This window comes from Bos indicus x Bos taurus, chromosome 9 (assembly GCF_003369695.1).
Source record: "Bos indicus x Bos taurus breed Angus x Brahman F1 hybrid chromosome 9, Bos_hybrid_MaternalHap_v2.0, whole genome shotgun sequence".
Classification (NCBI taxonomy): Eukaryota; Metazoa; Chordata; class Mammalia; order Artiodactyla; family Bovidae; genus Bos; species Bos indicus x Bos taurus.
Genome location: NC_040084.1, coordinates 23,970,664 through 23,992,404, shown reverse-complemented (window position 1 = coordinate 23,992,404; position 21,741 = coordinate 23,970,664).

Below are 21,741 nucleotides of genomic sequence, written 5' to 3'. Positions count from 1 at the left end.
CCAGGGATTGAACCCATGTCTCCTGCGACTCCTGCATTGCAGGTGGATTCTTTACCGCTGAGTGGCCAGGGAAGCTCCTTCCTTGGGGCTCCTAATATGTTACTTAAATCATAGAAGAAAGTCTAAAAGTTAGAAAGCAGAAGAATGAGGGAAGAACGCATCTCACCACATGAACACACATACCAGTAGCACTTATACTGGTAAGTATATTATATTTTATATTTATATTTAAATATATATTATATTTTATATATATTATACTATAATTATTTACATTTTTGAATGCCTGATTTTATTGTGTATGTAATGAAAACCAATGAATCTATAAAAAGGTATATATATTTTTTTAATTAAAAATAACCTTTTATAATGATAAAATTATGTCTCAGGCATGTGGCAAATTTAGATTCAAAATACTTTACTGAAAATGAATGGCAGGTGCCCTTGTTCCCTGCCCTGCTTTTAAAATATGCAGAATGGCCTATCTTTTTTAATCTCAATCTTCTTTTGTAGCCAGTTTAATCATTATCAAGTATCTTTTGCCCAGATATGATCTTGTAAGTAAAAGTTTTTTGCAGTTTTCAAAATTGCTGGAAAAGCAGTTTTGGACTGGAGGAAATTGTTGGACTAGAAGAAAAAATAAAGTAACTATTCTCCATGTTCAAAGTCTATAAAGTGCTCATTCAAACATCACCTCTTTGAGAAATGTTTAATTAGAAAAATTATTTTTAAATTATATCATAAAAAGATATGAGTCAAAAGATTGGAAAGTTTCCTGTTTTCATTTTTCACTGTGCTGTAACTGGAAGAAAAAAGCCAGTGAATATTTGTTGACTGAAGAATGAAAAAAAGTAAACATCAATGTACATCTGCATATCTGCCTTCCAGAAAGAAGACTCACAAACAGGCTGCCTCTGATGGTTACAGGCAGTAAAATGTACATCAAAAAACATAAAAGAATTTCAGGGAGGAAGTTCGCCCTGCCTTTCTCTAAGTTAATATCCATCTGAGCCCTGATATAATTATTAATTACATTTAATTAATATACTTATGTAATTAATAATGTAAGTAATAAGGTTAATTACATTTAACCTCAGTTTAAATGCGATGCTTCAGTCCTTCCTGAGCTGATCCTTTTTCTCTCACTTACCTTTCTACCTGTCTAAAGCCAACTATACAGGGAAGTAAACAGCTCAGGAAGAGGAGACCTGTACCCCAGCTGCTAGAAGACCAGTTGCATTATTTTTTTGTATCCTACTGGGATGAACAACATTCTCTGACAGCAGCTGGTTAGCTACCCAACATCAACAGGCTCTTTTTCCTCTCTGTCTTCGTCTATCTGGTACATCTTTGCCTGCTTGGCTTCCTGGCCTGTTGTTCTGCTCCAAGTCATGTTAAGAAGTGCACACTGAATCTTTTTCTCCATTCTTCCTGGACTGTCCAGTGGGATGTGCCAACCTCACATCTTTTCTCCAACCCTCCATTTCTGGTGGGAAGAAATTCAATTCCCTGCCCCCTGTGAGCAAACTCCAAACCCTATCCTATGCACACACATCTTGAATGTTCTAAATCCCTGGGTTACTGCCACACCTAAAGAGTCCAGATTAAAAGGGAAATATTTACAAATGTCAAGCTAGAGTTACCTGAATCTGCTTTTATTTAAATTAGCTGGGTAATAATTCATACCAATGCCATGCTTAAAGGTACAGAATGCGTCTGTCAGATTGTAAGTCATTTACAAGTACTTTTTAATTTCAAGGTTATTTCTGGGAGCTCTGAAGTCCTTGATTTCACAGATACAATTTGACTGACATAAAACATGAAATACAGTTTTATGGAAGGTAGTTTAGATGCTGGGCTTCCCTGGTGGCTCAGACAACAAAGAATCTGCCCGCAATGTGGAAGATTCAGGTTTGACCCCTGGGTTGGGAAGAACCCCTGGAGAAGGGAATGGCAACCCACTCCAGTATTCTTGCCTGGAGAATTCCATGGACAGAGGAGCCTGTCAGGCTGCAGTCCAGGGCTCACAAAGAGTCAGTCATGACTGAACGACTAACACACACACACACACACACACACACACACAGTTTGGATGCTGTCCCTTTCCTCCTGTGACTTTAGAAAGAAATTCTTTCCAGGATTTCAAGTTTCTGTGAGGAAGGGGGTTTTTCTGGGAACTGTGAGATCATGCAGCCCTCCAGGTGTGCAGACTCTTCCTGTTCACAGGGCCAGTGTTTTTCAGAGTCCTCCCTCACCTTCCCTCCTCATAATACTCAGGCTCATAGTTACTCTCTAGGTAGGGAGACCTGGGGCACAGCATGGCCAAAGTTGGACTTAGACTAAGTCAGCTTCTGGAGCTGCAGCCCTTACTCCTGATGTGTTCTTCTTATGTCTGTTCAAGGAAAGAGTTGAAAGAACAGAGATCACCAAAATGTTCCATCATCTTCCCTGCCTCAGAAATAAAATGAAAGGTTTATCCCAAATTAGCATGAGACTGCTCAGTGCTTAGCTTTATCTAAAATATATAAAAGTCAATATGTGCTGCTGCTGCTATTTTCTTGTCTGATTGCCATTGCTGCTACTGCTAAGTCGCTTCAGTCATGTCCGACTCTGTGCGACCCCATAGACGGCAGCCAACCAGGCTCCTCTGTCCCTGGGATTCTCCAGGCAAGAACACTAGAGTGGATTGCCATTTCCTTCTCCAATATGTGCTATATATGGTTTCTTAAAGTTCAATGATGTTTTGCTTAATCCAATCTTTATAAAACATTATCATGTCAATATTTAATCAACACAAAAATTCATGAGCTATTTTACCTTCTTTTGAGGGGTAGCAAGTCTTCCAATTCTGTGTGTATTTTGTACTTATGTTCTGTGCTTAGTCACTTAGTCGTGTCCAACTCTTTGTGACCCCATGGACTGCATCCTGCCAGGCTCCTCTGTCCATGGGGATTCTCCAGGCAAGAATACTGGAGTGGGTTGCTATGTCCTCCTTCAGGGGATCTTCCCAACCCAGGGATGGAACCCAGGTCTCCCTCATTGCAGGCAGATTCTTAACCAACTGAGGCACCAGGGAAGCCCATTTTATACTTATAGCAACTTCATTTAGTGGCTTTGTCAAAATGAAGACAATAAAAATAAATTTAATAGAATGCATGATTATTTATGAACTAGGTTTGTCTTTATTTTATTACTTGTTACAACACCAGTCTATAAATAGAACAGTGAATCTGTGTAACAGTAATCTGTGAATCTGTGTAGCAGCTAACTCTGCTGTTTTTCAGACTTTCAAGTTGTGTGAAAACCATAGTTTTACTGGTATTTTGCAATTTTGTTGTTATGAGGTATGTCTCATTTTGTGCTCTTGTCCCAAACCCGGTGAATATTAGAGGCGGGATTGACTGCTTTCCCTTCACTGTATGACCAGGTGCAGTGGAGGAGAGCCTCCTTAAGTAGTACTTACCACTGAGCTTTCTTATTCCTAAATATCTTCCCACCTTCCCTCTATTCCCCTCAATCTGTCTCCTTCAGTGAAATAGATATCAGTCTTTATTGACTAAATAAATGTGATGTTTTTATTTTATAAAGACTCACTTCTGTTATCTAATTGGTACATAACATCCTCTGAGAGGCAAATAAGGAAATAGGCTGAAAAAGTTTAAGTTCCTGGGGTCAAAGTTTAACAGTTTCACCCAGGGCTCTTCATTTTAAGTTTTCACTCCTTCCACTTCGTAGCTGCATTTTGGACTTGGAGAAATGGGCGTCAGGGAAGTGTTTCAGCATGAGCAAAGAAACAGAAAATAGCTCTTTGGGTTAGCTAAAGCTCATTGCGTTCAGAAAAAAATAGAACGTGTGGGAAAGAGCAGGGCTTTGGTGATGAAGCCTCCGATGTCAGCTTTGGGATCTTGTGTATTATTCTGATAGTTTGCATGCTGTATATTTTTTTTTTAGGGAGAAAGTAATTGAAGTAAAGAAACTTTATTTTTATCCATAAAAATACTGTTTATTTCCTCTTGAGTTGAAGCTGGTCTTCATCTTAGTAGAAGCAGGAGCAAGGAGAGAAGTCGCTCAGCTTACACTTGCCAATGATAACTCCCAAAGCCCACGGACTTCCTTCATTCCCCCGGGGTGAGCAGGAAGCCTCTAATCCCAGCCAGCTGGCTGCTCTGAGAGTACAACTGGACAGGAGAACCCAGATTAGAGAGGGTGGATACCTTAGTTCCAAACTGACCATTTTTCTGCCAAATGCCAGAAAAAAGGAGCCACATTTTTGTACAAAGGACAAGGCATTTCTTTTTTCAATTGATAGATACTACTTTATGGACTCTGTTTTTAAGGTAAAGGAGAACTATTTGGATTTTTCTTTTAAATTCTCAACAAGGCATCAGAGCCATGCCTTTAAAACATGTTTAAGATCTTATCATTCCTTTGCTTAAAGCCCTTCCAGGACTTTTGTTCTCCTTGGAGTGGAACTCTAAGCCCTTGAAACATCTCTGCCAGCCTTACACAATCTAGTTCTTCATGACCCTTCCAGTCTCTTCTATTTATCTCTCTCTTATTCCCTGTTCTCCAGCCACACTGGCCTCCTGGTTGGGCCTTTCACTCACCAGATATCCCACTGCCGCAGGACATTTGGTCTTGTTAATCCTTCTACCTGAGCATATTTCCCCCAGATATCTACAGAGTTCAGTCCCTCACCTTCTTGGCTCAGTGGGTAAAGACTCTGTGTGCAATGCAGGAGTTCCAAGTTTGATCAGGAAGATTCCCCTGGAGGAGGAAATGGTAACCCATTCCAGTATTCTTGCTTGAGAAATCCCACGAGCAGAGGAGCTAAGTGTGCTATAGTCCATGGGATTGCACGAGTCAGACACAACTGAGGGAGTGAACAACAAGAACAAACTCACTTTAGTTGTGTCCAACTCTTTGTGACCCTATGGACCGTAACTCATCAGGTTTCTCTGTCCACGGGATTGTCCGAGAAGAATACTGGAGTGGGTTGCCATGCCCTCATCTAGGGGATCTTCCCCACCCAGAGATTGAATTGAGTCTTTTGTTTCTTCTGGGTGGGCAGACAGATTCTTTACCACTAACACCACCTCGGAAGCCCACCTTCTTATCATCCTGGCTCAAACATCCTCTTCTCAATGAGCCCTCACTAATCACTCTATTTAAATTGAATGCCCATTCCAGCATATTCTCTCTTTTTTCTAGTTCATTTTCCAACACCCTACTCCCCACCTGGCATTCAAAATCTTACCTTTGTAAGTTTTTTCTTGGTCTTTCTTCTTTCAATAGGCCGTAAGCACCAAAGGAAGAGATTTGGTCAACTTGTATTCACCCAGCCCTACAACAATGCTTAATATGTGAAGATGATCAATTAATATTTGCTGAATGAAATAAGTGGGATCTTTTATTCTCGGAAGATTGTGAGTTAGCATTGCTTTGGGTCTTTTGTCTAGTTAAAGTAACTGTTAACCTTCTTATGGATTTCTATGAATCTAGAGGAATTTCTTCATCCCCATGAGTATTTTGGATTACAGTGTTAGAAGCTTCCTTTTTGTTTTTTTATTCAGGAGGACTAGCCATGTCATTAGGGTTTTAATTGGACTGCACAAGGATGGCCTGTTTTTTGTAGGTCATAGAATGGGGTTTAGCAAATCATGAAAATCTTGAAAAAAAAAAAATTTCCATCTGCTGGATGGGACACGGGCACCATTTATGGTTAGGAAAATTATTACTCTATCTGCCTATTCTGTCATTTCCACCCTGATTCTGTGTTACATGTGTGCATTTAATTTGTGCTGTTACAGTATTGTTTTATGCTTCAGTTCAGTTCAGTTCAGTCGCTCAGTCGAGTCCGACTCTTTGCGACCCCATGAATCGCAGCACGCCAGGCCTCCCTGTCCATCACCAACTCCCGGAGTTCACTCAGACTCACATCCATTGAGTCAGCGATGCCATCCAGCCATCTCATCCTCTGTCGTCCCCTTCTCCTCCTGCCCCCAATCCCTTCCAGCATCAGAGTCTTTTCCAATGAGTCAACTCTTCGCATGAGGTGGCCAAAGTACTGCAGTTTCAGCTTTAGCATCATTCCTTCCAAAGAAATCCCAGGGCTGATCTCCTTCAGAATGGACTGGTTGGATCTCCTTGCAGTCCAAGGGACTCTCAAGAGTCTTCTCCAACACCACAGTTCAGAAGCATCAATTCTTCGGCACTCAGCTTTCTTCACAGTCCAACTCTCACAGGAAAAACCATAGCCTTGACTAGACAGACCTTTGTTGGCAAAGTAATGTCTCTGCTTTTCAATATATTGACTGCTAATTTTGGAAATGCTTCAAAGCATGTATATTTTTCTCTATAACCATGTTTTAATACTTGAGATCAAAGATCCATGTGACTATGATATCTAAAATGGTGGTGTATGCAAAGGCTCAATAAAGTACAGGTTGACTCATATTTATGGTGCAGTGATGACTGTCTTTTAATTCTGAAAGTCAAATAATGCCATAAATTATAATCGTAATCTGTGGGTATCAATTATACCAAGCTATTCAAGAGCTACATATGAACAAATAAATCTTGCATGTTTTTAAAATATCAAGATATGTAGAATCAAAGAGTAGGAGAAAAAGAGTAAGTGAAAGAATAATTTTCTATTATACTACTTCAAATTTTATCTCTAGTTTACTTATGCATTGAGAACATTTTCAGAATGCTAATTAATCTTATTCAACTTGATGTGTCTTGCTTCCATATAGTGTTATAAAATTAATTGGTATAGTATTCATAAGAACAATTTTAGTGAATTTTTCAGACTCATAGGTTTTCCTTATGCTTCACTGACAAGGAGTTTTAGAAGAGGGGCAAAGTTGTGGTGGAGCCAGTACTAGTGGTGTACAGCTTTATTCCATTGCAAGATGGAAGCTAGTCAGCTCCGAGCTGGAAAAGAAGCACAAAGAAATGTCCCCTAATCCTAGATCAGAATCTCTTGGCTCTCTTCAAGTCTTACCCAAACCCACGTTATGATTGTGCCCTTCACTTCCTCTCTGGCATGCCTCCTCCCAGTTTCCTGGTGTCTCAAGACTTTAGAGAAACAACACTGTGCCTCAGAATATGTTCAAAGTCCCTGAGAATAAAGTCTAATTATTGGAGATAAAATGGCCTAAGTTTGTAATTCAAAAAATGGTCCTCAGAATTTTGGAGCACTGCAACAGAGAAACAGTTGACATGTGTTGCTATCACAGCAGGGACATCTGTGAAGGGGTTTTAACATTGTTGATGCCTGTAACATTTTTGCCACGTTTGAGTGCCTGCTCAGTCACTTCAGTCCTGTCCAACTCTTTGCTAACCTGTAAGTCGTAGCCCACCAAGCTCCTCTGTCCATGGAATTTTCCAGGCAAGAATACTGGAGTGGGTTGCTGTGCGGTAATCCAGGGGATCTTCCTGATCCAGGGATCAAACCTGCATCTCTTATGAATCCTGCATTGGCAGGCATGTTCTTTACCATGAGAGCCAAGTTCAGTGGTCTGAACAATGTGTTCTGGCTTAATATGGCAGGCTTGAGTTTCTACGTTACGGAAGCCAAAACTGTCAATTTCTTCAAAGATAAAATGTCACAGTCTTGTTTCAAAATTTTCTCTAGTACCCATTGGTTTCCTTAATAAAGTGTAAACATTTTAGCCTTAGCATTTCGGTCTCTCCTGAAATCTCCCCTCAGACAAGCTGGCTCAGTCACTGTTCTTCAGATTCCAGTGGAAAGGCCTCAGGGATTCCTGTTTGGTGTGCTTTTGCCAACAAACTTCTCATTCACTTAACATGACCTCTGTGCCTACATCGTTAAATCCAGCATCTGTCATAAATGCTCTTTTGATAAAGCTATGCTCCAATTTTGATTTTCTAGGCATTTAATTGCCTGGAGTACTCCAGATAGTGAATTTGATGTCAGATCTTATCTCTTACTAGAAGTGAAATCTTGGGCAAATTCTTGTCTCTCTAAATCCCAATTTCTTCATACATTGAATGGTGGTAAAAATATCAAATTCAGAGTTTAGTGAAGGCCAAACTTAGCAGACTCTAATAAATTGTAGAAATATTAGATATATCATAATTTCTGTTCAATACCATGTATGGTTATAGTAGTTACCATTTATATATAAATATCCCATTTCTCCATGTACACCCTGAAATTCTTGAGAGTGTTGTATAGTATATGCTGTATATGCCTGGCTAAGTCTTTTTCCATTCTATATAAACAAAGGCATTTCTCAATTTATGGAATGAATTTAATACAGTGACAAAATGCTTCTGGAGTATCTCATGTTAAGTATCTCATTAGTTGGTTAGTAATATGTAAGGATAGTGCTTAATTCTTTGCTGTTGTTAATTACAGGGGACATGGGGTAATTTAAAATGGAATTGTGACAAAGAGGATCTAAGTTCTGTATATTAATTAAAAAATTATATATCCCTCCTTTTCATCTCTCTGCCAGAAAACCAATGCTGAGTTTGATCAAATGTCACCTGTTATTCATCATTTTAGCTTTAAAAGCTAGGACCCTGCCTTGAGTCTCTGACTTCAGGGTGACTTGTAATTCAACCTATTGGGGTCCGACTGTATATCAAAACACAGTGCTTTAATTAGATCTTTCAAACAGCTGACAAAAGAAGAAACATTGAGGGTGGGGTAAAGAGAGAGAAAAGATGCTTCGTTTTAGGGACCTATTTTTTTTTTTTTTTTTTTCCTTTTTATCTTGATCAAAGGACCTCAGTGGCTGCTTCACAGACTCAAATCAGTGGAGTCTCCAGGGTTTACATTAGTTTCTCTCTAGGGTAAACAGGACAGCCTGCAGCAGAGCAAGGAAAGTATGTAATGTAGCCAAATAGATTATTTTTAAAAACACGTTTTGGTTATTAATTTGAAGTTGAGCAATCTGTTTTTCTATATGAGGATACAATGATTACAAGTGTTCATTAGAGCTTCAAAGCTTGGTCAAAGGCAACATGAGATTCACCCAGTATTCCTTTTTGCTACTGATTGGTTCGTGATGGCTCACTGTCAAGTGATGGCTTCCAATGAGGGCAAAAAGCATGGGCTCGCCTTAGAACTACAAAACTAACAGGAATATTATTTTTCATGATTCCTTATAATTTAAATGCTTTGGAGTATTTAATTGAATTAAGAATAAGGGAATTGTTCAAGTCACTTTTTAAAAATCATAGAAACTGTGCAATTGCTTGAAAAATTAGGGAGAGAAAAATTATTGGATAAGACTTAATTGTATTACTTAGAAAAGCAACTTTTAGCAGCTCAGAGACATCTAACAAAAGCTTTAAAAGACTCATTTGTATTTACTTAAGAATTCTATTTGTATTCTATTTCTATTTGTATTCTAATTCTATTCTATTTGTATTTACTTAGGAGTCCTGACAATCTTTCAAAATGAACTAATGGTAAATATGAAGGAATAAAAGCTTTAACTGCTGTATGAAATGAACCATAATGCAACAATTAAAAGAGTACCATTAAAAGTGATATTTGTAATATGGGATAATGTTAATAGAAAAAGTTTAGACACAAAATTAGGTTTATATTATTTGATTAAAACTATAAAAAACAAAGTAATGTATAAAATATAACAAAATGCTAATAGGATTATATCTAGGTGTAGGTAGATATCGCCTTAACTTTTCTCATAACATTTAAGGGCAAATGCAATTTTATTTATTTTTTATTTTTTTGCAATTTTAAAATAAGAGGCTATTTCTTCCTGTTGAAAATATAGGAAGAGATCTTCCTCTCACTAAGCTCCTCTGTCCATGGAATTTCTCCAGGCAAGAATATTGCAGTTGGTTGCCATTTCCTTCTCCAGAGGATCTTCCCGACCCAGGGATGGAACCCGCATCTCCTGCAATGGCAGGCAGATTCTTTACCACTGAGTCACCTTGGAAGCCCCATAGCTGTGAGTACGTCCTCTCTTTCTGAAATATATGTAAACCCTTTTGGAAACTAGATAGGCCTTTGTCAGCTTCATGAACCAGGAACATTTCTTATCCGGGAACTATCTCTTTGAAATGCAAACATCAAAGTCTTTTCCCTATGAGGACACGGTGGACAGAATAAACCTGGAAGTCTACGAACCAGGAAGCGTCCTTGTGAGTGTGAGTACAGTGTGCTAAGGCAATCCAGTCCTGTTGACTCTTTGTGACCCTATGGACTGTAGCCCTCCAGGCTCCTCTGTCCATGGGATTCTCCAGGCAAGAATACTGGAGTGGGTTGTCATGCTCTTCTCCAGGGGATCTTCGCGACCCTGGGATCAAACCCGTGTCTCTTAGTCTCATACACCGGCAGGCGGTTTCTTTACCACTAGCGCCACCTAGGAAACAACCTCACAGACATCTAATCTGTTCAGTTTGTCTGCCTTGATTTTGGACTTCAGACTTAGCAGCAGCAGCAGCAGAAGGCAATGGCACCCCACTCCAGTACTCTTGCCTGGAAAACCCCATGGACGGAGAAGCCTGGAGGGCTGCAGTCCATAGGGTCGCTGAGAGTCAGATACGACTGAGCGACTTCACTTTCACTTTTCACTTTCATGCATTGGAGAAGGAAATGGCAACCCACTCCAGTGTTCTTGCCTGGAGAATCCCAGGGATGGGGGAGCCTGGTGGGCTGCCGTCTATGGGGTTGCACAGAGTCGGACACGACTGAAGTGACTTAGCAGCAGCAGCAGCAGCAGCAGCAGCAGGGCTTCCTTGGTGGCTCAGGAGGTAAAGAATCCACCTGCAATGCATGAGACCTGGGCTCGACCCCTGGGTGGGGAAGATCCCCTGGAGCAGGGCATGGCAACCCACTCCAGTATTCCTACCTGGAGAATCCCCATGGACAAAGGAGTCTGGCGGGCTGCAGTCCAGGGGGTCACAAAAAGTTGGATATGACTAAGCGACTAAGCACAGCACAGCACAGCCTTCAGAGCTGTGAGAAGGATATGTTTGTTTGAGCTCCTCTGCCCCATCCCTACTCTGGCCCTGGCCCCACCACACATAAAAGGCAATGAAAACATTAAAGGAGACAGTCTCCCAGTCTCTGTGGGAGGACAGGAGCCTTAACTTGAATGGGCACCTCACTCCAAGGTATGAAACTACTTTCTGTCATAAAAATAAGAAAACGGTGTTTTCCCTCTGGCTAGTTCAGTTACCTAGCATAGATGGTCACTGAATTACCAGGTGAATTTAGAATGAATTCTGTATGACTGATGGTGCTGTCCAGCCCTCCCACTTGAGGATTAGTTATTATTATCTTGAAAATAGGTATGTATTGGGCTTCCCAGATGGAGCTAGCAGTAAAGAATCTGCCTGCCAATGCAGAAGATACATGAGATGTGGGTTCGATCCCTGGGTAGGGAAAATTCCCTGCAGAAGAGCATGGCAACCCACTCCAGTATTCTTGCCTGGACAATCCCATGGGCAGAGGAGCCTGGTGGGCTACCGTCCATAGGGTCACAAAGAGTCGGACATGACTAAAGTGACTTAGCCTGCAATGGACTCTATCAGTTTTGCTATATAAGAGGGTAAAACTCCTTTCTATCTTTATAGTCTCCTAGCAGGTTACCTGTGATGTGCATTATAGTCTGCTTTAGTCCTTATTCAAAAATAAAAGTACTGTCTTTCTCTATTATCTTTTTTGGGTTGGGAAAGCATTGTGTTTTTAATTATATTTCTCTAATGATTTCAAATTTTATATAATGAGTATTATTATGAATACAGTGGGAAATATTTTATTTTATAATTAGCTTCTATTTTTGTAATTGATTTCTTAACCTTTTTTGTTAACCACCAGTTAATAACCACTTTATTTGTTTATCCTGCTCTAAACTATAAACTGTTCTTAGCTCTAGATCGACTTTTCCAAGTCAAAAGAATTCTTTTGACTGTCTGTTCCATTTTCTTCTGAGCTGCATGTTGTAGGGTGTTAAGCCTGGGAAATACCTGTTTAACATATTGTTGCAGCTAGGAGCTCCATTGATCTCTCAAGGAGATCTGCTTAAAATCTCCTCTGCTTTTCAAAGCAACCAATTTATTGTTAGTCTGGTTAGCCTTCCTTTGGGCTCTGCCTTCAAAATATTTCTCTTCTTCTTTCTTTCCTCTATTGAGAATCAGAAAACAACAAAAAATATTTTACTATAAGGATGTCCTAAATATTATATTCTATCTTTCTGTCTACTTATCATCATCTATCTTTGTGTTAACAATTGATTCAGAATAGAATAAACCAATAGTGTTTTATAAACTGATTATTGTTTATCTGAAGTTTAAATTTAACTGGGCATCATGTATTTATAATTTTAAATATAGAAACCCCACATGTATGATCATCATAAATATGCTTATTGGAACCATTTTCCTCCAGATGATAATTTCTTTACCCAGGTCAGGGTAATTTTATAGTCTATTATTTAAAATAAGTTGATAGATTAGACACAGTGAAGCTAACAGAAAACACATAATTTAAATGAGTCGAAAGTGACTTATTTCTCAGATAAAAAGATTTCTCCTATTCTTTAGGGAAAATTAAGTTTCCAATTAAGATACTGGAAGATAAGCATCATTTGAAAGAGTAAATCAAAGAAATCATATTTTGTTTATAGATTTTAAAATTTTTTTCCTCTTTACAAATACATTGCTGTAAAATTTTGAGTAGAAAATACAAACGTATTTTGCTATACATAAATGAAATCCCACTACTTTTTTCCCACTCTACAATATAGCAAAATTTTTTCCTTGCAGTCAAAAGAGTAAGTAAGTGCCTGTTTGCTACTAAGTCCTCTAAACTTCTCTATATTCTTCTTTCTCCTTCCCCTGAGTGCTATAGTTCACGTGTATAATGAGAGACACCTTGAGACGGCTGGTGTCAGTAGCTCATTTCCTCCCCCTTTTGGTAGCTAGCTAGACTCCCGTCTGAGGCTGAGGAAAGAACAAGCAGATGGTGGTGCCTGAATTTGGGGTTCCCCTTTTCCAACAAGCCTGTTTTTAATGTCCCATGACATTGTGAAAAGAAGCTCCCTTTGTTACATTGTCAAAATCAAGTGGCCATTTCCTACTCCTCTTTCTCTCTCAGTACGTAGAATAGTAGTATCTGGTGAGGTCTTCTTCTGACAATCCCTGTTCTCCCTCCTCAGCTTGCCCCCCACATGCCCCCCAGCCCCGCAAAGAGCTACACAGCATATGCAGGGCAATGGGATGGCTTTGCCTTGCTGTTTCCCCGACTGTATGTTTTCCCAAAGCGTTCACTTTACTTCTGGTTGCTAATGTTGTGTGTTTCTTTGCCCTCATTGCATGTGTACTTTCTGAATTGGGGGACCGTAACAGTCAGGTAATTTAGAATCAGATCTATCTTTTCATTGTGTCTTATGAAACCTAAAGGGCATGGACCCCTACCCCAGAGTGGAAAACAGACATCAAAGCCATTCTTCATTCCATTCTGAAAATTTCCCTTTGCGCTTTATAAAATTTCAGAAATTAGAACTGCTAAGGAAAAAAAATATTTGAAAAGGTCAAGATTTTCGATTAGGTTTTGCCAGTACCATATTTTTTTCTTCTCTTGAAATGGATTTGAGATTTAAATAATTTTGGAAGCTTTGTTGAATAATCCATGAACATTCTGTTGCAGGAAGAGGGACTCCTTCCAGGGCCTGAAACTGAGCTCTTGTCTAACACTCGGAAATGAATTGTCTGAGGAGACACATGTGCTGACAAAGCAAGAGATTTTATTGGGAAAGGGCACCCGGGTGGAGAGCAGCAGGATAAAGAACCCGGGAGAACTGCTCTGCCACGTGGCTTGCAGTCTAGGGTTTTATGGTCATGGGATTAGTTTCTGGATTGTCTTTGGCCAATCATTCTAATTCAGTCTTTCCTGGTGGCGCACACATCGCCCAGCCAAGATGGATGCTAGCGAGAGGGATTCTGGGAAGTGGACAGACACGTGGCATCTCCTTTTGACCTTTCCCGAACTCTTCCGGTTGGTGGTGGCTTATTAGTTCCATATTCCTTACCAGGATCTCCTGTCATAAAACAACTCATGTGAATGGTTACTAAAGGGCCTGGCCAGGGTGGGTGGTTTCAGTCAGTGTGCTTCCCCTAACAATTCTAGAGTGTAAATTTCAGAGTTAGAGAAGAGATACCAGGTGAATTAATATATTTTCAGGTTTTGTAAATTGATGATCAGGGTAAGAGGTGCTTGCTTGGAGCACAAATGTAAAATGTAGTTTAAAGAATGATCCTCAGTGATTTGTTAATCTTCTTCCCTTTAAAAACAGATTGAATACCTTTATGTGAAAGACTTATTCCATATTCTTCTTCACAAAAATGTTAATATCTGAAGTACAATTTGGGGGGGAAAAAACTCCATAAATTCCTTTATTCTCTTACTAGAAGTTTGAAATTTCCATGTAGTACTCTCTAACAATTTGAGCCTGTAAACTCTTCTGATTTTACTGAGATCCATAAGTAAATGATCCTGCTACACATCAGTGATAATTTCACTTTGCTCTAAAATACTGGAGAAAACAAAAAGTTGGCCAACAGGTGCCATCTTTGATCATTTTTCCTTATGTTTAAGGCATTAATGTTAAGTTAAACGTTTCATTTTAGAGTAAGTTCTGCAGTAACATTTTGGATTTTCCCACTTCCCTTTTATACTCTGCTGTGTATGACGAGGGCTGTGAGACTACACTGTATCTTCTAGGCCCCTTTGGTACTGGAAGGAGATCTGGATGATAAAGAAAGAGAAGCTTCTGTCTTCCAGCTCCCACCCAGTGATAACTGCCATTGTTGTTGTAATGATAGTGATGGTGAGGCGATTTTAAACTCAACAGTCCAAATGGAAGCTGCATTTTTCTATAGGAAATGGTTCTTATTTGGCATCCTAGAACAAGCCCTGACGGAGCTTCCAACAGTGCGGCTTCAACATTAGGGAACATTAGCAGGTCCTAATCTCTAGGTATTAAATCTTCTTTCTTGCTCCTCTAGCCCTCATCATCAGTTTGTTTCTCCAGATATTCTGTCCCTTTGTTATCAATTTCCCGTTCTTATATGTTTCAGTTCCTATTGTTTCTATCCTCCTGACTGGTCCCTGACAAAGTACTGCTTTGAAGCCACTAGATTTCCTAGACTACAAGTAGCTTGGGAACCTTTGTCCCTTTCCCAGGTGGCGCTAGTGGTAAAGAATCTGCCTACCGATGCAGGAGATGCAAGAGACAGAGTTTTGATCCTTGGGTCGAGAAGATCCCCTAGAGAAGGAAATGGCGCTGCATCCAGTATTCTTGCATGGAAAGTTACATGGCAGAGGAGCCTCTTGGGCTTCGGTCCATGGGGCTGTAAAGAATTGGACAGAAGTGTATGTGTGTGTATGCGCACGCGCGCGCACACACACACACACACACACACACACACACACAGATATGTGCAACAAACCAAATGGACCCCAAGGACATTATGTTTAGTGAAAAAAGTTAGATTTTCACCCCCACAATATTAATAGTGTATGATTCCATTTATATAACATCCTTGAAACAATAAACTAGATGGGTAGAGAACAGGTTAGCGGCTGTCTGGGCACAAGGATAGGTTTAGTGGGGAGGCAGCACAAAGGAATTGTTTTGTGATGGTGCATCAAACATGTATTTTGATTGTGGTGGTGATTATACAAATTTGTACATGAAAAAAGGTGCATAAAACTACACACACACACACAAATGAATGCAGGTTTTAAAATGCAGGTCCTAATGTCAGTTTCCTGGTTTTGATTTTACACTAGAGCCTCTATAAGGTGTCATCATCGGGGAAGCTGGGTAAAAAGCTGGGAAGCTGGGACTCTTTGTTCTATTTTCTCAGCTTACTATGAGTCAACTGTTACTTCAAAATAAAAAGTGTATAAAACTGTGTTGGGTACAAGCCAACTCAATAAAAATTAGATAACCTGATTTTCTTTGTTGGTGAATATTTTGTGGCTTTTATGTCAGCCAAGAAAGCATAACCTTTTTAGATACAATTATTGACTGGGAAGTTTAGTACTCTTGTGCTTTGGGGAATAAAGTGCTGTCAACAGTGTGGTCCCACAAAATGAACAGAACATGCTACTAGAGGAAGAACAGTGTGTTAAGATTTCTCCTGGCATTGGCTGCTAGAGCAGGAAAAGCTGAAAAATGGGGTTTCCCCATGTGTCCTCAGAGACCTGGACAGCCAGTCTTTAATTATTCAGTTGCTGCAAGAATCAGTGTTTCTAGCCAAGACACATAGTAATCAAACTGATGAAAAGTAAAGATAAAAATAAAATATTAAAAGCAACAAGGGAAAAATGACAAATAACATACAAGGGAACTCCCATTAGGCTATCAGCTGATTTCTCAACAGAAACTCTACAAACCAGAAGGGAATGGCATAATATCTCTAAAGTGATGAAAGGGAAAAACATACAACCAAGGATATTCTACCCAGCAAGACTCTCAATTCAGATTTGATGGAGAAATCAAGAGCTTTATGGACAAACAAAAGTTACCACCAAAGCAGGTTTACAACAAATAAAGGAACTTCTGTAGGCAGGAAACATGAGAGAAGGAAAAGACCTATAGAAAATAAACCCAAAACAATTAAGAAAACAGTAATAGGATCATTTATATTGATAATTACCTTAAATGTAAATGGATTAAATGCACCAACCAAAAGACATAAATTGGCTGAGTGGATGAAAACACATCCATCGTATGCACTTTCACTTACCACATCACTCTGATTGACCCCTCAAATTCTATGTAGTTATTTTATATTGCTAAGTTAATCATGGAGAAGGCAATGGCACCCCACTCCAGTACTCTTGCCTGGAAAATCTCATGGACGGAGGAGCCTGGTAGGCTGCAGTCCATGGGGTCGCTAAGGGTTGGGCACAACTGAGCGACTTCACTTTCACTTTTCACTTTCATGCATTGGAGAAGGAAATGGCAACCCATTCCAGTGTTCTTGCCTGGAGAATCCCAGGGACAGAGGAGCCTCGTGGACTGCCGTCCATGGGGTCGCACAGAGTCGGACACGACTGAAGTGACTTAGCAGCAGCAGCAGCAGCAAGTTAATCATGTTCCCAATATGGCTTGCAATTATGATCCTCTTTTATTTTTTGTCTGGCTATTGATTGTGAAAACTGATACACATCTTTCACTATTGAAAAAGAAAGAATTAGTGTTTTTAACCTTTAGATTACATGCCACAGAAAGTCATTGATTGCAAAATGGAATTTAAGAATTTCTAACAATTATCGTGATTATGTATTTTGTTTACAAGTGCTTGATTCCTTCTAAGTTCTACTTCCTGCCAATAGAGAATAAGTATTTTAAAATAAGCTGCATTGCATGTTATGTTATCATTTTTTGAAAAGCCCCTGATGCTGGGGAAGATTGAAGGCAGGAGAAGAAGGGGATGACAGAGGATGAAATGGATGGATGGCATCACTGGCTCAATGGACATGAATTTGAGCAAACTCTGGGAGATGGTGAAAGACAGGGAAGTCAGGCATGCTGCAGTCCTTGGGGTCACAAAGAGTTGGACATGACTAAGCAATTGAACAACAACAACAATTTTAAAATTGTATTTCCTCAGGAAATATATTATGTCATTTAAAAAGGAAGTTTGGGTCCCAAGCTGAATATTGAGTAAAGTAAAACAGATAATTTAAACTTCTTAGTACTTCCAGAAATCAGCAAAAGTTGGAGAGATGAGTTTTACCAATGAAATGATGATGGAAAGGTCATAGACCACTCTCTTTACTACTGAACTGGTACTAGGTAGCTGCCATCTAAAAATAGTAGGATGTACTTAGAGGCATATTTGAAATATGAGCTATAATATGGTGGAACTGCCAAAGGTCTAGTTGTTTATATCTTTCAGTGGATAAAACTCTGAGAATAACTGCATAAACCATCACTGTTCTTGTGGTTAACATTAAAATAAACTGTTCAAAGGAGCAGAAAATGTTGCACCAACAGAGGAAAAAAATATTAGCCAGGAGTGAAAAGCACAATTGAAAAGACAAAATTGCCTGATTATTAAAATCTGCTTAAAGAAAATAACCCCAATCTTGGTGAAACTCCATGCTATAGTTATGATTATATCTGTTTGGAGATTAAAAAGAAACCAACAGGATGAAAAAGATACAATTATTAAATGATGTTTGATGTTTGATAGTTCTAACATACAAGAAGAATGACTGATTGAAAGATGAACCCTAACCTTGCTCTTTATTTTAAATTGGAAAGCATGGACACTGATAACTTGGTAATTTAAAAATCTTTATCCCAATTTATACAGATTGAAATTACAGAAAATGATTTTTAAACTGTATATGAGATTTCTTTTTAATTAGTGAAAATGCCCATTGATGAGTGTTTGCAGAGAAATGAATCTATGATGTTGATATTGATGTCAACAAGGGGTCACCCTTTTATATTCTGCATGAATCAGCATCCCTGGGGTGGTGCGTCAATAATATCCCCTCTCAAAGAATTTGTTTTTTTGCTTTTCTTTGTGGATTAGTGGGCTGGACATAAATGCTGAATTTTGTTGAAAATTAACAGAAATAATTATTTAGATGCTTATCTTTTAGATAAATTTATAAAGAAATGGGAAATGAGTTTGAAAATCTGCGCTTTGACATGTATATGTGCTGGTTTAGGCAGAGAAATCTGCTGATCAAATTAGGGCCCTCCCTGGTGGTCCAGTGGTTAAAGAATCCCCCTGGCAATGCAGGGAACATGGGTTTGATCCTAGTCCAGGAAGATTTCACGTGCTGCGTAGGCGTACTGCAACTACGGAGGCCCACGCGCTCTAGAGCCTGTGCTCTGCAACAAGAAGAGGAGCCCCACTCTGCAACCAGAGAAAGTCCCCGCACAGCAACCAAGACCAAGCATAGCCAAAATAAATAAGTAACGATTTTAAAAAGATTTTCAATTTAGTAAAACTACTGTTTTAAGAGGAAAATTAAAAACTTGGAAAAATGGCTAAAATATGGGTTAAAATGATGAATCACGGCTTTATCTAACGGCAAACAGTAGTTCTCAAAGTTGGCTTATTGAGCAAAACCATTTTAAGATTGAATTATCTGTGAAAGCTTTCACCGGGTGTGATAAGACAGCAGTTAAAATGTGACAGCTGTGAAGAACTGACATCGACCATGAAATTTTGGAAATTTTAATTCAGTGACATGTGGTAAAAGTTAGTCCTATATTATTATTTTTTTGTCTTCACAAAAGCCCTTCAACTATGTTTCTTCTCAGACAATAAAAAAGAGAGCCTTACAATATTTCACATAGCACACTGACTTTTCAGCTAAAAGATACTTAAGTTTCTACCAGCAGTCAATTCAAACATTCAAGAATACTATCTCGCTGGTAGTATTCTTGTCATTTTATGCCAGTGATTATGCTTATAAAGTTTACAAAACAGTGAAAACAAATGATCTCTATTTGTAGGCATATTTTAAGTGCTGAAAATATGGTGACACCATCAAGAAGAGAAATTACTATACAAAGTAAATTCAGCTGGCTCAATTTTGGGAAATAAATAATTTCAGTCCATGGTAATTAAATAAGGAAGCAGAGAGGAAAACCTATTTTGATTTTCCTGATAACAAATGATTAAAGCATTTTGTTACTGTTAAACGGTTAACAACAATTTTTTTTTTTATTCAACAAATATTTATTGAGCTTACTTTCTGCTGGCACTTTCCTAAGCACTTGGCACAGTAAGTGAACAAAGCAAACACAATCCTGGCTTGTTTAAGGACTGTAAAAATTTTCAAGTTATGACTACCCTAAATGAAATGATTTTAGACACCACCCTTCATGGATCAAAGCCTTGTTGTAGCAAAGGGGCTTGTATAAGTCAATGAAGCTATAAGCCATGCCATGCAGGGTCACCCAAGGCAGATGGTCAGATGAAGAGTTCTGACAAAACATGGTCCACTGGAGGAAGGAATGGCAAACCACTCCAGTATTCTTGCCTTGAGAACCCCATGAACAATATGAAAAGGCAAAAAGAGAGGACACTGAAAGATGAGTCTCCCAGGTCAGAAGGTGTCCAGCATGCTACTGGGGAAGAGTGGAGGGCAATTACTAGTAGCTCCAGAAAGAATGAAGTGGATGGGCCAAAGTGGAATTGATGCTGTTGTGGGTGTGTCTGGTGGTGAAAGTAAAGTCTGATGCTATAAAGAACAACACTGCATAGGAACCTGGAATGTTAGGTCCATGAATCAAGGTAAATTGGACATGGCCAACACGAGACGGCAAGATTGAACATCAACATCTTAGGAATCAGCAAACTAAAATGGATGAGAATGGGTGTATTTAATTGAGATGACCATTTTACCTACTACTGTGGGTAAGAATCCCTTAGAAGAAATGGAGTAGCCCTCATAGTCAACAAAAGAGTCCAAAATGCAGTACTTGAGTGCAATCTCAAATATGACAGAATGATCTCTGTTCATTTCCAAGGCAAACCATTCAACATCACAATAATTCAAGTCTATGCCCCAACCACTGATGCTGAAGAAGCTAACGCTGACCAGTTCTATGAAGACCTACAACACTTAGAACTAACACCAAAAACAGATGTCCTTTTCATCATAGGGGACTGGAATGCAAAAGTAGGAATAATAGGCAAGTTTGGCCTTGGATTACAAAGTGAAGCAGGGCAAAGGCTAACAGATTAGGTTTGTAAAGAGAACATACTGGTCATAGCAAACACCCTACTCCGACAACATGATTCTACACATGGACATCACTAGACGGTAAATACTGAAATCAGATTATGTTCTTTGCAGCCAAGGATGGATAAAGCTCTCTACAGACAGAGACTTTGGGTAGTTATTTTTTTTACTATTAGAGAGAACTTCCTGGAAATGTTAAAAAACAAAAAACAAAAAACACTGGTCTTGATACTCTCTTATTTCTCTAAACAAGTCGTTAATTTGAGAATCAGAACGGTACTTGAGTGAGTGTGGGAAAAGTGAGCTGATGGAACTGGGTGACCCTTTGGTGCAGACCTGTGGGGCACTGACAGTCTGCGGGAACCTCCTCCCCTAGAGACAGAATGGAGTAGTACAATGGCCAGAAATTTCATGTCCTCAGGCCCTGGCCTTTTGGTTTGTTTTAACTGGATGGCAGAGCATCAGCAGTGGATACTCTTGCTCTCAAGTATCTTTTCCTCTGCTCCATGCAGCCCACCTCCTTTCCATTCAGGACAGAGCTCAGAGAAGCTGATTAAGCTTCACCTTCTTTAGTTATAATATCGCTGCACTTCTTTTTCCCTGAGACCATATTTTATTCCCAGATGCAATATGGGTGTCCCCTATGCTTTTCCACTTCATATATACAGTCATTTTCTAAGTTCTTCTAGACATGGTCTTACTCTTTGATGTTGTGCCTATTTCTTTTTTTTATTGAAGAAAAATGTCACGTTCAGTTTCTGGGGTATCTAATTTTGCTCTTATTATATGAAGATTTTATTTATGGGTTTATCTAGATAAAATTTTAGATGACAATAAAAGGACGGTGGAAAGAACAGAGTATCAGTCTACAGGCACCACCCTTGCCTGTCTTTTAAAGTCAGATGAGATGGCTCTGTGTGATTTCTAAGGTCCTTCCTACTCTAGCTTCTTCTCTCATTTCTAGACTCCATCATAGATTCATAAAAACAGAATCATTT